This window comes from Nicotiana tabacum, chromosome 11 (assembly GCF_000715075.1).
Source record: "Nicotiana tabacum cultivar K326 chromosome 11, ASM71507v2, whole genome shotgun sequence".
In the NCBI taxonomy this organism is placed as follows: domain Eukaryota; kingdom Viridiplantae; phylum Streptophyta; class Magnoliopsida; order Solanales; family Solanaceae; genus Nicotiana; species Nicotiana tabacum.
Genome location: NC_134090.1, coordinates 42,929,943 through 42,946,284, shown reverse-complemented (window position 1 = coordinate 42,946,284; position 16,342 = coordinate 42,929,943).

The following is a 16,342-nucleotide window of genomic DNA, read 5'->3' as shown; positions in this document are numbered from 1 at the left end:
ATTGGGTAGGGTGTTGGTTGGAATTGAAATTGGGTTGTGAAATTAGGGGCTTGTTTTGGGTTATAATTGAAACTCAATTTGGGCTATAATTGCAATAGCCACTTTTCCCTTTTAATTTTATAAAAATAGTAAATTAATTCCTAGAAATAAATTGAAGGTACTAAAATTATTTGTCATACATAATTATCAATTTAAAAATATTGGACTTAATTTTTTATAAATATAAACGCGATTAAATCTAAAAGAGGCTAATATTGCAATTATATGCAATTTAGCTTTAAAAATACTAAGTAAATTTGTAAAAACATGCAAAATTAGCTTGACTATATTTTAGTATAAATATGAGAATCAAATAAATGAATCACCAAGATTGATAACTTTGGGAATTATTATTGGGTTTTTTATGAATAAAACAAAGGAATAAATTGGTTAAAAAATCTTTAAAATTAAGAAAATTAATAAAACATTGGGACATACTTATATATGCATATATATGCTATTTTGAAAGTATTTTGCATATAAAAAATATACATGGAAAAATTGGATATCAACAGCTGCCCCTCTTTACCCGGGAAAGATGAAAGAGTTGACGGGTAAAGATATGATGGCCAATTTTGACCAAGCGAAATGGTTTGAGAAATTAGGTCGCACCTTGGTTTCTGAGTTGCCTACATATCCCTGGTTTTACAGGAATCAGGCCATATGTAGTTCGGGATTCATTGGCGGGCTATGTGGATGGAGACTTTCGAGAACGGACGCAATATCCAGGATGCGAGAATGGTTAAGATTGGACATGGATGTGGGAACTGAAGCGGGATCGCTTCTGCCGAGATGGCCATTGCTTGCCGGTTTACCTGCAAATAAGCAATACAAGCATATATTGTGCATAAATTTAAACATGATGCAATCTCTCGTCGTACCATGAGGATTGTCTTCGGACGGTTAGAATGACGTCCTTAGACCATGATGTACTGGGCTATGAAGCATATAATAAAAGATATGCAGGCCATGAAATGATGCTCTTGGGCTATGAGGATGATGCCTCCGAACCATGACGCCTTTGAATAATGATATGCAAAAGATTAAAAGGGGTCCTCAGGCCATGACATGGCATTCTCGGGCTATGAAAATGGTGCCTCCGAACAATGACGCCTTCGGATGATTTGGCGATCTTTCAGCCCATGAGATGCAGTATTTGGCGATCTTTCAGCCATGCAAATATGGATAAGATGGCGATCTTTCAGCCATGCAAATGTAGATAAGGTGGCGATCTTTCAGCCAGGCATATGTAGATAAGACAGCGATATTTCAGCCATGCAAATATAGATGAGGTGGCGATCTTTCAGCCGTGCAAATATAGATAAGGTGGCGATATTTCAGCCATGTAAATGTAGATGAGGTGGCGATCTTTCAGCCATGCAAATGTAGATGAGGTGGCGATCTTTCAGCCATGCAAGTGTAGATAGGGTGGCAATATTTCAGCCATGCAGATGTAGATGGAGGTTGCGTTTAACCTCGGAAGGCAGAATGGTAGCCTTATGCAATGCAGAAGTGCAGATGGAGACAACGTTTAGTCTCGCAAGGCAGAATGGTAGCCTTACGAAATGTAGAAATGCAGATGGAGACAACATTTAGTCTCGAAAGGCAGAATGGTAGCCTTATGCAATGCAGAAATGCAGATGGAGACATCGTTTAGTCTCAAAAGGCAGAATGGTAGCCTTATGCAAGAAATAATGTAGCAAACGGTAACAGAGCTTTCTTAGCTGATAGTGGATTGCGATATTGTGACTGCTGGGAACGTGGTGACACACGGAACGTCAACGGTATGCATGGATGACAAATGTGAGTAAGTGTGATAGTTCTGAGAGTTGTATTCCTGAATGATGTTTGTCTCGTGAGTGTATTGTATGTATGATGCTTTCGTGATTTGAGTGCCTGCATCCAAAGAAAAATCGTGAGTTTTGTAAAGTGGGGAAGGTTAGTTCGTATCCCACTGGCTCCGCTTGACTTGCTCGGCTTCGATCTGGTGATACTATATGTATCATTGGGGTAGCATTGCTAAACAAGGCAATTTTAGTAATAAACATGCATGATTTGTAAAAATATAACATAGGCATATAATTAAGATAGTTTTTTAGATGAACCGACGACTGTGATGTGGTTCGAGACATCGCAACCTCTCTTGCTATGGTGCGATACCCCAATAAAGCAAATGATAAATTCTCGTGCCACTGTTTATGCTTCTCTACCATTTTCCTTAATATCTTCTTGATATTCTTGTTAGCGGCTTCTACAACTCCATTCATCTGAGGCCTGCAGGCTGTAGAATTCTTGTTTTTGATCTTGAAAGCTCCACACATAGCTTTCATCAAGTCAGTGTTGACGTTGGAGCCATTATCAGTAATGATTGACTTTGGAATCCCGAGTCGACAAACAATGCGGTTGCGGACAAAGTTTGCCATGACTTTCTTAGTGACTGCTCTGTAAGATGCTGCTTCGACCCATTTGGTGAAATAGTCAATTACTGCCAGGATAAATCTGTGCCCGTTGGAAGCGGCGGGCTTGATTGGTCCAATAACATCCATTCCCCAAGCGGCGAATGGCCATGGTGAGCTTGTTGCATTAAGATCGTTTGGCGGTACCTTTATCATGTCTGCATATATTCTGGATGCAGTCTGTTTCCATAGTCATCCAAAAGTAACCAGCTCAGAGTATCTTTTTTGCTAAGACAGTTGTTCATATGTGGACCGTAGGTCCCGGCGTGAATTTCCTCTAGTAACCTGGATGCTTCTTTTGCGTCGACACACCTTAGTGATCCCAAATCAGGAGTCCTCCTATACAGGATTCCTCCGCTATGAAAGAAATTATTGGACAACCTCCGAAGTGTGCGTTTCTGAGTAGGATTTGCAAGCTCTAGGTACTCTCTTTTGCCAAATATTCCTTGATATTATGAAACCAAGGCTTTCCATCTGCTTCTTCTTCAACATGGGCATAATAAGCAGGCTGATCATGGATTTTAACTGGAATGGGATCAATGAAGTTTTTGTCTGGATGTTTTATCATGGATGATAGGGTAGCCAATGCATCAGCGAACTCATTCTGGACTCTAGGAACATGTTGGAACTCCGTTTTTGTGAACCTCTTCCTCAATTCATGTACATGATGCAGATACGGGAGTATCTTTGAGTTCTTGGTTGCCCATTCTTCTCAGACCTGATGTATGAGCAGGTCTGAATCTCCAATCACTAACAACTCTTGAATGTTCATGTCAATAGCCATCTTGAGCCCCAAGATGCAAGCTTAGTATTCGGCCATGTTTTTGGTGCACGGGAACCTGAGTTTGGCAAACACCGGATAATGTTGACCGGTTCCCGATAATAGGGCTTCTCCTATGCCAACTCCCTTGAAGTTTGTTGCTCCGTCGAAAAACATTCTCCAACCATCGTAGGATTCTGCAATGTTTACTAAAGATCGGCTCAAAGATAAATGTAGACTGTGCTATGAACCGGCTGATGTAATTAAGCCTTCCCAAGAAACTCATCACATCCTTCTTGCTCTTTGGCAGTGGAAATTATTGAATAGCTTTGATTTTGACGGATCCAGTTCTATTCCTCGGCTACTCACAATAAACCTAAGCACTTTCCTAGTGGGACAAATGCGCATTTTGCGGAGTTGAGTTTCAGGTTGTACCTTCGTAGTCTATTGAAGAATTTCCTCAAATCTTCCATGTGATCAGTGGCTCTCTTGGACTTGATGATTACATCATCTACATATACCTCAATCTCCTTGTGTGTCCTATCGTGGAAAATGGTGGTCATGGCCCTCATGTAGGTGGCCCCTGCATTCTTCAACCCAAACGACATCATCTTGTAACAATACATTCTCCACGGCATAATAAAATCTGTTTTCTTAGCATCTTCTTCATCCATCCAGATCTGATGATAACCAGCGAAACAATCTACAAATGATTGCAATTCATGCTTGGCGCAATTGTCAATTAGGATGTGTAAGTTTGGAAAAGGGAAGTCATCTTTTGGACTGGCCCGATTGAGATCCCGGTAGTCGACATAGACTCTGACCTTTCCATCCTTCTTTGGTACATGCACGATGTTGGCTAACCATGTCGAGTATTCTACTACCCTGAGAACCTTAGCTTGGACCTGCTTAGTGACTTCTTCCTTGATTTTCAGAGTCATATCAGGCTTGAACTTTCTGAGCTTTTGCTTTACTGGCGGACATGTTGGATCGGTTGGCAGTTTGTCAGCCACAATTGACGTACTCAGGCCAGTCATATCATCATACGACCAAGCGAATATGTCCTCTTATTATATTAGAAAATCTGTGTATTCCTTCTTTTATGATGGTGATAAGTGGACGTTGATTCGTGTTTCTTTGACATTTTCTGCATCTCCCCAGTTAACAACTTCTGTCTCATCCAGGTTGGACTTAGGTCTGTTTTCAAAATTCTCAACTTCTTTAACAATCTCCTCTGGTATGTCATCTTCCTCTGAATCTATGTCAGTTTGTTGCGTTATCTAATTGCATGTCACAGTCATTGGCTTATCAAGATAAGTAATAGTAATGCTATATAAGTAAAGTAATGAGAGAAAAATAATAATGATCATTGATTCATAAGAAAAGTCAAAATGCTTTGATAAATTGCATAACTATTTTGGAACATTAGAGATCTTATTGCTGGAATTAAGATGCGAAAATAAAATCATTTAGTAAAATAAAGATAGTGCATGATGCTTATTTTAGCCTTGCTACCGCGAGGCTCGTTGGGCTCTGGTTGTCCTGATGGTCCAGTTATTGAGGCATGCTCCTCTGCTTAGAGCTTGTACGGCAGGGCCTTCCTCCCCCTCCTCCTCGAGAATAACACAACAGTCCATATCATTGTCTTCTAGGAACAAGTTCTTAACCGCTGCTAGGGCTTCCTCCTCATCAGACCCATAGATAATATCGACCGGTTGGAAATTTTGCTCCAAATGTGGTATTGGATGCTCCAGCGGATAGTAGGGACCGCGCCATGGTGGCGACCAGTTGTTGAATTCTTCCCAGGTGTACTCGTATCCTAGACCGAAAGTGGTGCCATGTTTCTTGAGTTTTATGGGCTTAGTGATTCCTTTGAGGTTCTCGCCGAGCCCCTTGCCAGGTTCGTACCCACTCTAATTCAGTACACTCTCGATCTTGTTATCCCACAATTTGTCTTTGTCAACAGCATTTACCCGTTTGATGTGATGGTAAGTCTCTCCACCCAGATTCCTTCTTCCTTCGATTGATGGAATGGTCTGGCGATTGTATATAGGGTTGCTACCGTCGCCATGAATGATCACCTTCTGGTGATTCCATTCAAACTTTACCACCTGATGTAGTGTTGATGCTACGACCCCAGCAGCATGAATCCACGGCCGTCTAACTAGTAGATTGTAAGATGCTATCACGTCTATCACTTGGAAATCAACATCGAACCAAGTTGGCCCCATTTGCATACACAGACTAATCTCCCCAATGGTGGACCTTTGGGAGCCGTCAAAAGCTTTCACATTGATAGCTCCATCCTTTATTTCATGCAGTCCCATACCCAACTTCTTGAGTGTTACCAGCGGACAAATATTGAGATTGAACCCTCCATCGATCAGGATTCTGGTGATAAAATAGTCTTCGCATTGCACGGTGATGTACAATGCCTTGTTGTGACCCAAACCTTCAGGTGGTAGCTTGTCGTCATGAAATGTGATCTTATGACTTTCCAATACCTGTCCTACCATGTTAGCCATTTCTCTGCCAGTGATGTTCCTTGGTACGTATGCTTCACTCAACACCTTTAATAAAGCGCTCTTGTGCGCCTCAGAATTTTGTAGCAGAGCAAGAATGGAGATTTGCGCCGGTGTTTTGTTCAACTGGTCGATGATCGAGTACTCCCTGGCTTGTATCTTTCTCCAAAGATCATTTGGACCTATCTCAATAATGGGTGGCCGGTTGGAGGCCTGCTTGCTTGACTCAGCTAGATGTTCCGGGGTATAAACCCTACCAGTTCTCGTCATACCTTGTGCGGCAATAGTTTCTTCGAACCTACCATTGCCTTTCCTCCTTGTATCGGTTGTATAGTCCTATGGGCCTTTGTATGATATGGCGTCATGGTTGACATCACCACTGGATTCGGCGTGGAAATCTTTACTCCGAATGGAGCATGTGCCTTAGGTGGTAAAACCACAACTTCAAACGGTGTGGGTGCATTTGCTGGAGACACGAATTCGACCTCAATTTGTGCTGGTGTCTTTGCAGATGACGTTGTTTCTAACTCAAGTGGCATAGACATATTTACCTCGGCGTCCCCAAAGGGCTGAATCTGGACCACGATCGGATTAAGTGTAACTATTGGCTTCTTTGGGTCATCACCTTCTGTGATCAAACCGATCAATCCCTCGGGATCCCAATCATCCTCTATTTCGATCATGTGAACCCCTCCAGCCTTATGTTCTGACAACGAATTATTGCGAACATTCGGAGCGGGTTCCTTTGCCACAATAATTTTGTTATTAATGTTTGGATCTTGTCCTTCAAAGAACGACATTCGTCGATGGTGTGTCCTTTCATGCCGGAGTGGTATGAACAGGATTTGTTTGGGTTAACCCACTGAAAAGGGTTCTCAGGAGTTGTAGTAGGGATGGGGGTGACATAACCAGTAGCTTTGAGTCTTTCGTACAACTGGTCAATAGGTTCAGCGATGGCTGTATATTGTTTCAGAGGTCTGCGGTCAAAATTTGGTCGAGGTCTAGGGAAGTTTTGGCATGCAGGAGGGGATTGATAGTGGGATGGTTAAGCATTGTAGGCTTGGTAAACATGTGCGGGTTGGGAATATCTGGGTGAAGTAGGCTAATATGTGGGAGGTGGAGGTGATTGATAAGCGGGTGGCGGAGTTTGGTAAGAGGGTGAGGGTGCTTAATAGTTCGGGGTAGGCTGATACGTGAGTGGAGGCATTGGGTAGGTTTGGTATTTGATGGGATATTTGGTTCTTTGTGCAACCATTGCGACCCCTACGTCCCTTTTCTTGGATACACCACTAGACTGTAAGGCCTTATTTGTAGCTTGCAAGGCCTCGAAGTTTGTAACCACACCACTTTTGATGCCCTTTTTGATCTTTTCACCCAGCTTGATAATGTTAGAAAATTTGTGGCTCTCGATCATCATTAGTCATTCATAATACTGGGGGTCCTTAGCCCGAACGAAGAATTTGTTCATTTGTTCCTCTTCTAAGGCAGGTCTGACCTTAGCAGCTTCGGACCTCCAGCGAGTAGCATACTCGCGGAATGTTTCTGTGGGATTCTTCTTTAGATTCTGAATATAGAACACATCTGGCGCATTCTCTGTGTTGAACCTGAACCTGTCCACAAAGTCGGACGCCATGCCTACCCAATTTGACCACTTCTTCGGTTCTTGGCTAATTTACGATAACAAAGCATCTCCCTTCAAACTCCTCATGAACAACTTTATGTGGATTCTTTCATCTTTCCCTACTCCAACCAACTTGTCACAGTAAGTTCTCAAATGGACCCTTGGATCCTCTGTACCATCAAACATTTTGAACTTTACAGGTTTGTACCCCTCGGGCAGTTCGACATCGGGCTGTATGCAAAGATCTTCATAGTTCAGCCCTTCAATTCTGTTACTTCCTTCAACGCTTTGAATTTGGCTAGTCAATTTCTTGAGTTCTTCAGCCTGGTTCCTGATGAGCAAATCCTTTTCATCAGACTCGGGTGTGCTTGAGATGGATTGGGTGGAGTGTGGCATAGTCTCCACATAGATGGGGGTGTTACAGTGGGTGTGGAAGTGGTCATTTGTGGAGTTTTGGAGTTCTGGGATAAGTAACGGAGTGTTGTTTGAGGTATGGCAGGTGTTGTAGCGGTGGTGAGGTGCGGGATGGTTTTGTTGCTTTGGGATATTTTGTGGAGGTGTAGGGTTCTGAGCATTTGGGAAATTGATATCTGGAGTGGTGAGGGAAAATGACAGATTTGCCAGATTCCGAACCTGATCAAGTTCTTCTTGGAATTTCAGCAGCTTTTGTTCGAGTTAGGATGCATGTTCTTTGGAAATCTGAGTACCGTGACCATGAGTGACCTCTACCCGTTCAGTTGAGTTCTCTTTTCTGACATTATTTAAGTCTTCCATCTTCCCTTTGTTCTTGTTTTTGACAAGATTAAGAGGGGGAGTGGGTGGAGGGCCCCTGGATCTCGTGGAATAAGATGATGTTGCTAGAGTGCACAAACTAACCTTTGGGGAGGGGAATAATAAACAAAAAGTACAAAAACAAAAAGGTAACAAGTTAGTGAGGATTATAGGAAGTATTACAATATTTAAACACATAATGCGGGAATGTAAATCGTGTCCTAATTTGGGGACCTCTTTGTGCCTGAAGTAGGCCTAGCGACAAATTGATTTGGAGAACTTAGAATGCTAAATGCCTCATTTTTTGATAGAAAATAAGATGAATCCCAAATCGACACTGAATAAATAGGAAATAAATGTCACTACTGACCATTGGCCTTATTATATTTTATAAAGCAAAAGAAAACAAACTCCTATCTACTTGGTGCCAGAAGGACCTTCCCCTTCAGCATCTTTGGCTCCGTCGAACAACTTTCCCAACTCGCGAAGTCCTAGCAATAGGTAGGCTCTGGCTAGATGTCCGCCTTCATTTCCTTCACCATTTTGGTAGTCTTCGACCTTCTTGAGAAACTTCCTTTCCAATTCCACTATGCCCCGCTCCAAGTATCCCAGTCGCTTATTGGCACTGATAGCCATGTCTTTTCACTCCTCAATTAACTTCTGGTTGGCTTCTATATCTCACGGTGCTCGCTTTTGCACTTCCGGATCCTCTTGCGCAGTTGGTTGTATTTGACATGTGCCTCGGCCCTTTCATCTATGATCTCTGTGGCCCCTAGCGAACCTTGGCTGGCCCAGACCATCGTGATTATCTTCCAACCAGCCTGAATAGTAGAGAGCGCAACTAGCGTGGTATCTGTCTGGCTCGATGGTATCTCTCCCCATGACGATCTTGCAGTGCCACATATGCTGAGCTTGGCACTTATAAGGACTATTATCAACCTGAAAGTCAGCACAGAAATGACTTATCTTGTCGACCCTAAGTATAACCTGCTTCCTACCAGCTTGCCTCATAACCCGGAGAGGGACATAAGGGTATGTTCCTCGCAGACCGATTAGTAACAGGAAAGGTGCATCTCTGGATCGGGCGATGAATTCCTCGGTCGGAAACCACTGATCTGGTCCTCAGTTATATTGTCAAATAACTCTACCCATCCTTTGGCATCTTCTGGCTGGGCGAACATATTGTGCATGTAATTCATTCGCTTCGGATGATAGAAAGCGATATGATCATCCCAGTCTCTTCGCTGAATCTCTTATCGGTATTCACCCCTTTGGAGCCATGAGCCAGAGCTGAAGTAGCAAATTGCAGCCTTCAAAATGTTTGGCTCTCTGTTGACACTTCTCTAGGGCTCTGTATATTTCTGCAATGATCATGGGCACAATGCTGAATGGTTTCCCGCCAATTCCTTCCATTAAAGTCTTAGTTACCATAGCCAGTCTGGTGTGGATTCTTGCTTTCTTCATTGGAAACACGATCAATCCGAGGAAGCAAAACATGAATACAAAGACCCTTAGGTGAATATTCCCCAATGATGTGATGGCGAACTCGTTAGGATAGGTACGGTAGGATTTTCTATGCCCGTACCTCTCATACAAATAATCAAAAGGGATGTAGGATTCTTTCAAACATGTCAGTTCTGGGCTCTTCTTCAAACCCATCATTTTGAGGAAGCCCCTACCCTTGCGGTTCTCAAGCATTAACAAACCCGGAGTTTCCCATGCTATACCGGCCAATCCTCCTATCTCTTCTAGCAAGGGTGTCATCTCAATGTCCCCTAAGCGGAATACAGCCCTCTCACAGTCCCAGAACAAAGTAGCAGCTTCTATGATCCTATTGTTGTATTAAATCTCCAGAAGTGAAGGTAGATTGCCCAGATATTTCCGGACAAGAGTTTGATCACTAGAGTGAAGGTCCTCCCACCAGCTTAGCAATTTTGGGTGGATGTTGGTAACCATGCCGAATCTGGGGACTTTGTGCCTCATATTTCTACAAGACAAATAAGGTTAGACCCTTGCCCCCACCAGACTCGACTATTTAATATCAACAATTGGCATAAAACATTTAGTTCTCCAAATAAATGCACAGAACGTGGTGATGTCCGTTTGGGTTTAAGGAAACCCGGTGGACTTTGGACAAGGCTATCTTAAAGAGTCATTATGTGGACAACAGAACTGACTCGACTAGGTTTGATTATGATGCATGCACAGTTTAAACAGAGTAAGGTTTCTATGAGGTTTTAGACTGGTACCCTTGAGCGGACAACTCAAGGGGAAAATGCACGGAACTGTCGACGACACCGTTGATCGACTGGTTTTACCGCAAATATGTCTTTTTCGGATTTAGGGGGTAATAATATAAGAAGAGCGCAACCACTCATTATAAGGGTTGCTATGGTATTTGTTTGGGCACGAGTGGAATATGATGTAGAGCATGATTATGCAATAATTAAAAGAATGTTGGCACGTATTTGCACGTTAAAAAAAGCGATAAATATAGAAGTTTCATAATTTAAAGCAGTAATAAAGGAAATAAATGAAGAAGATAAGTCAGTTTTGTAGTTAAAAAGGAAATTAAATGCTTAAAGGAATTAAACAAGTAATTGCACATAAAGGAGCATAGATTCACAATGATAGTCTGAAATGGTAGAAGCCTAAAAATCCCCAGCAGAGTCGCCATGCTGTCGCGCCCTCTTTTTCTCGCGAAATCGGGTTTATGACATTTGGTATGGGAGAACTCGTTCCCTTTGGGAAATGGGTTTTGCATTTTTGAAGAGTCACCACCTAATGATTTAAGGTGCATTAGGACACCAATGGGTTTCAATTCTATGTTATTTGAATAACTAGAGATAGGGTAAGGGCTTGAAGTTATCCCAAGGGGAAGGTGTTAGGCACCCCTCAAGATCCACTAGTATGGTTCCCGGCCAGACATTTATTGTGAATTTAGCAAATATACAAGTATAGGCTCAAATATTAGGGAATTTAAACACATAAAAAAGAACAATTAAAAGAAGAGTTAAAAAAAAGAGTTTGCAAATAAAAGGAAAGGGGATTCTAGGTTTATATTTAATATGGATCACGTCAATACAATACCCGGTAATCACTCCTCAAAAGAGGGGTTACACGTGGCATTAGCGCACTAGTCATCATATCCATATCTACCCTTCCCACCCCATTAAGGTATTAAGGCGCGGATTGGTCTCGATTACTATTGCATGCTATTACCCGTCCCATTCCTATTAGTCCAGGAGGCACTTAGGACTACTAGTCCTAAAGGGTGGGATATTAGGTTGATTGGTTTCAAAGGATAAAAATCTAAGGCGACATACAAAAGCACATACTGCATGTTGGGGAAGCATATAAATAGATAAAGGCTCAAATATACCTCCTTGAACAAAAGCACATAACTAGCATGACTTGCACATACTTTTTAGGTCTAATTAAAATACTAAAGACGAGGGGAGTTTGATTATTGAAGCAGATTTGTTTATTACATAACTCAGATAAGAAGTCCGAATCTGGCCTGCCTGTTGGTTGTAACAATTAACAAAGGCGGACTCAATTTCACAGTCATTACTCTAAGGCTTGCCTAAGTATTTAGACGGGGTCCTAAAGGCATGATATCTACTTAATTCAGAAGGGGGTGAAACAGTGATAACTCAAAGCGAATTGTTTGAAATCCTATAGGCATTCTTGCTATACCTCGTTAAAATAAGGGAATCAGATTATTAAAAAAAAAGATTCAGAATGGACGGATTTTAAATTAGACTAGTTTCAGTTTCTGCAGATGACAGTATCCACTATCGCTGATTTTTACTCCTATGAACATGGTATCTAGGATTACTGATTTTAGACCCCTTGTAGATATAATTGCCGATCTTAAACCTTTGCATACATAGTATCTGAATAATGTCAAGCCCCTATAGGCATAATATCTAGTAGACAATGGAAACAAGCGGGTTTTCACTTGGGAATTCCTATAAGCATGATTTATATTCATTATGCTGATTTTAACAGGCGACCGGGTTATAGCCAATTGGGCCCTAAAAAAACATGATATCTAAACAGTGACAAACATGCAGAATTTTAGATAATTCCTATACGCAGGTTATCTAGATATGAAGTTGAACAAGTAGGTCCTATAGACATGGTTTCTAAATGTGATGTGAATATGCAGAATTAAAAGCAGTCTTATAGGCATGTTTTCTAAATACGAATTGAACATGTAGAACAAGCAGTCTTATAGGCATGTTTTCTACCCTTGAGCATGCATAATTACCCAACCCTTTTCACTAGCCAGTGCCAAATGTTCATTACAAATTATTACAAACCAGGAATACTGAATCACATCAGAAAAGTATAAAGAAAAGTTACAACCAGAGGAAGCCTGATTCTTGACTTCCTCTCTGAGTTATGGAATAAACCACCTCAAAATGCCATTGATCCAATGATTTTCTTAGACTTGAGTGTGTCAGAGCTCCCTAAGGGCCTCAATAGGACCCCGGGCAGTGCTCACACACAAGTTATATAACCAGAATGGAGATGAGTGCAGTGTGGAAATGCCAGCCCTTATGTGTCCAAGTTTAGAGGGAGCTCATGGGTCCCAAGGCAAGGCTCACATAAGGGGGCAGACCGCAGAACTTAAGTCTAAGAAGAGAGTGAATGTGCAAAAACAGAGTTCTAAGAGTTGAGGGAATAAAAGAGAGGGAAAGGGTGATGGGAGATAACCATTAACATTTCAGGGAGTCAATAACTTCACACAAAGGGGGCAGGGGATTGGGAAACCATTGCAAAGAGCTTATACACTTAGGCATGGGTTAACTTTGGGCATGTACATCAATAGGAAGTGCTGACATGCCTGTAAATCAACCAGAACACACAACATATAAGAGAAACATGGAGGTTATGATCCTAAGAGGATCAGGTTTGGGTCATGCACAGTAATTTTCAATGCTGTCATGCTCCAAACCAACCACAAATATTAAAAACATTGGGGTAGGGATTTACAATTCACAGGTCAGGATACATTGATTTAGAACAGGAGAAAGGTAATTACAGCATGCTAAACAATGGTACTGGGCTAAATACAAACAGTAGGCAGACAAGAATGCAAGAAACAATAAATAAGCATATTGTTGTTGGTGCAGAAAACTTAATTAGAACATACCAGTAAGAAATACAAATGCAGAAAATAAGCAAGTTTCCCCACAACCTAGCCTTGGCTTTTAGCCGACTAGGTAAGGCAACAATATAGTAGTAATAGATAAAAGAGAGATTTGGTGGAGTGTGTGTTTGAACTCAAGTGTTTATGCCTTGTGTTTGTGTTTTTTGAATGAAAAGAAGTACATGGTATTTATAGCTTTTTGAAAACGAGTAAGAGAGAGTAATAAGCTACAAACATGGAAACAATCATGATTCAGAATCAATTCAAGTGATTGCCTTTAATTAAGGGATCACTTTGCTTAACGGGTAGTGACAGGTTCAAAAATAAGGAAAGAAATCAATTTATAAGCAAGATGACAATTGCCATAAAAGAAGTAGTAAAACATTAAGTAGGCCATCGAGTCTAGGTACAAAGATACACTAATTTTGGAAAGAATTCAGCAACGCAAAATAGGAAAAGAAAATCAATTAACCCTAACAGGAGAGTGAAATAAGAATTTCACAAAGGAACAATTCGAAATCAGTCACAAGTTGAAGGTCAAACAAAGAAGGAAACTTAGCATATAAAGAGGGTGCATAAACACTATACATGCGGGGTCAAGCCTGTTTGCAGAAGGAAATAACATACAATAGTAGCACAAAATTCAGTGGATAGAAACATTAGAAACGTAATAGCCCAGTAGGTCAAGTAGTGAAGAAAACATTGAATATCAAAGCATGTGAAGATCTCACAGCAGCAGGTGAAGAAAACCCATCTTGAAAATTAGGGTTTCGAGCATAATCAATTTTTAGAGTGGATAGAAAACCAGAGTCAGAAGAATCACATAGAGAAATAAGAGATTTTGAGATAAAGAACTTCAAAATCGAGTTATGCACTTAAACGAACAGCCTCAGACCCAAAACCATAGGATTTTCAACAATAGAAGAGTTTTTAAAAGAAGATAAACAAACAAATCGGACAGAAACTCAGGCAAACAAACATTCGTCTAATAAATAGTTATAAGAAATTAGGGCTTTTAACATGCAAACTCAAGTATAAGAAAGATATAGGGAAACACAGCAGAACATGTCAAAAATCAGAGAAAAGTTTTGAAATAAACTAACAAGAACCCTAATCGGAAAAGATAAGGGATTTTGAAGGCAGAGTTTTAAAAGAATCTTCGAGAAAAATGCTTAGCAATTCAGAGCAAAACTAGATCTGAAATAGATCTAAAAGAAATTTAAAGAACCTTAGAGGTTAGGGTATCAGAAAAAACCCTAAGTGATGAGAAATGCTTTGAAAACCATCGATCTAAGCAGGAGAGTCAAAAGTCTGACTCGAATAGCCATGGATGACAGGAGAACAGTCATGAACTGAAATCGAACAGGGTCTGGACCAAGCTCTTTCAATATGTAGCCTTGAGACCATAAGAATCAAACACGTAGAAGCCATGAGGGGTTGATACATGTCTCCGATGACCTTGGAAGCCATAAATTTGGGAGGTATTAGGGTTAGGTTAGGTGGCAGCGGCTAGGGTTCATGAGGGATTGCAGAGAGAGTTGAGAGGGAAAGGGATTCAAGGGCGGCGTTTGGTGTGAAATGAGGTGGGGTAAGGGGTTGTTTGAGGTTAAAAATGGAAAGGGCCGATATTGGCCGTTGATCTATATAATCAACAGCCAGGATTGAAAGGGTTAGGTAGGGGATCCGGGTTGGGTTATTTAGATTGGGTCGGGGGTCGGGTTGGAATTGAAATTGGGTTGGGAAATTGGGGGCCTGTTTTGGGTTATAATTGAAACTCAATTTGGGCTATAATTGCAATAGCCACTTTTCCCTTTTAATTTTATAAACAATAGTAAATTAATTCTTGGAAATAAATTGAAGGTACTAAAATGATTTGTAATACATAATTATCAATTTAAAAATGCTGGACTTAATTGTTTATAAATATAAATTGCAATTAAATCTAAAAGAGCTTTAAAAATACTAAATAAATTTGTAAAAACATGCAAAAATTATCTTGACTATATTTTAGTATAAATATGAGAACCCAATAAATGAATCACCAAGATTGATAACTTTGGGAATTATTATTGGGTTTTTTTATGAATAAAACAGAGGAATAAATTGGTTAAAAAATCTTTAAAATTAAGAAAATTAATAAAACATTGGGACATACTTATATATGTATATATATATGCTATTTTGAAAGTATTTTGCATATAAAAAATATACAGGGAAAAATTAGATATCAACATCTACTATATAAAGCCTCATACGGTGCCATCTGAATGCTGGACTGATAGCTGTTGTTGTAAGCAAACTCTACCAATGGCAAGAACTGATCCCAAGACCCTCCAAACTCAATCACACATGCACAAAGCATATCCTCAAGAATCTGAATAGTGCGCTCGGACTGTCCGTCCGTCTGAGGGTGAAATGCTGTATTCAACTCCACCCAAGTACCCAACTCATGTTGAACGGCCCTCCAGAACCGTGATGTAAACTGAGTACCCCTATCTGAGATGATGGACACTGGAATACCATGCAGACGAACAATCTCCTGGATATAAATCTTCGCCAACAGCTCCGAATAATAAGTAGTACATACAGGAATGAAATGAGTGGACTTGGTCAGCCGATCCACAATCACCTAAATAGCATCAAACTTTCTCAAAGTCCGTGGGAGCCCAACTACAAAGTCCATGGTTATCCTCTCCTACTTCCATTCTAGAATCTCTATCTACTGAAGCAACCCACCTGGTCTCTGGTGCTCATACTTCACCTGCTGACAGTTGAGGCACTGAGCTACAAATCCAACTATATCCCTCTTCATCCCCCTCTACCAGTAGTGCTGTCTCAAGTCCTGATACATCCTCGGGGCATCCGGATGAATGGAATACCGCGAACTATGGGTCTCCTCTAGAATCAACTCCCGAAGCCCATCAACATTGGGTACGCATACCCGACCCTGCATCCTCAATACCCCATCATCACCAATAGTCACATCTCTAGCATCACCGTGCTGAACCTTGT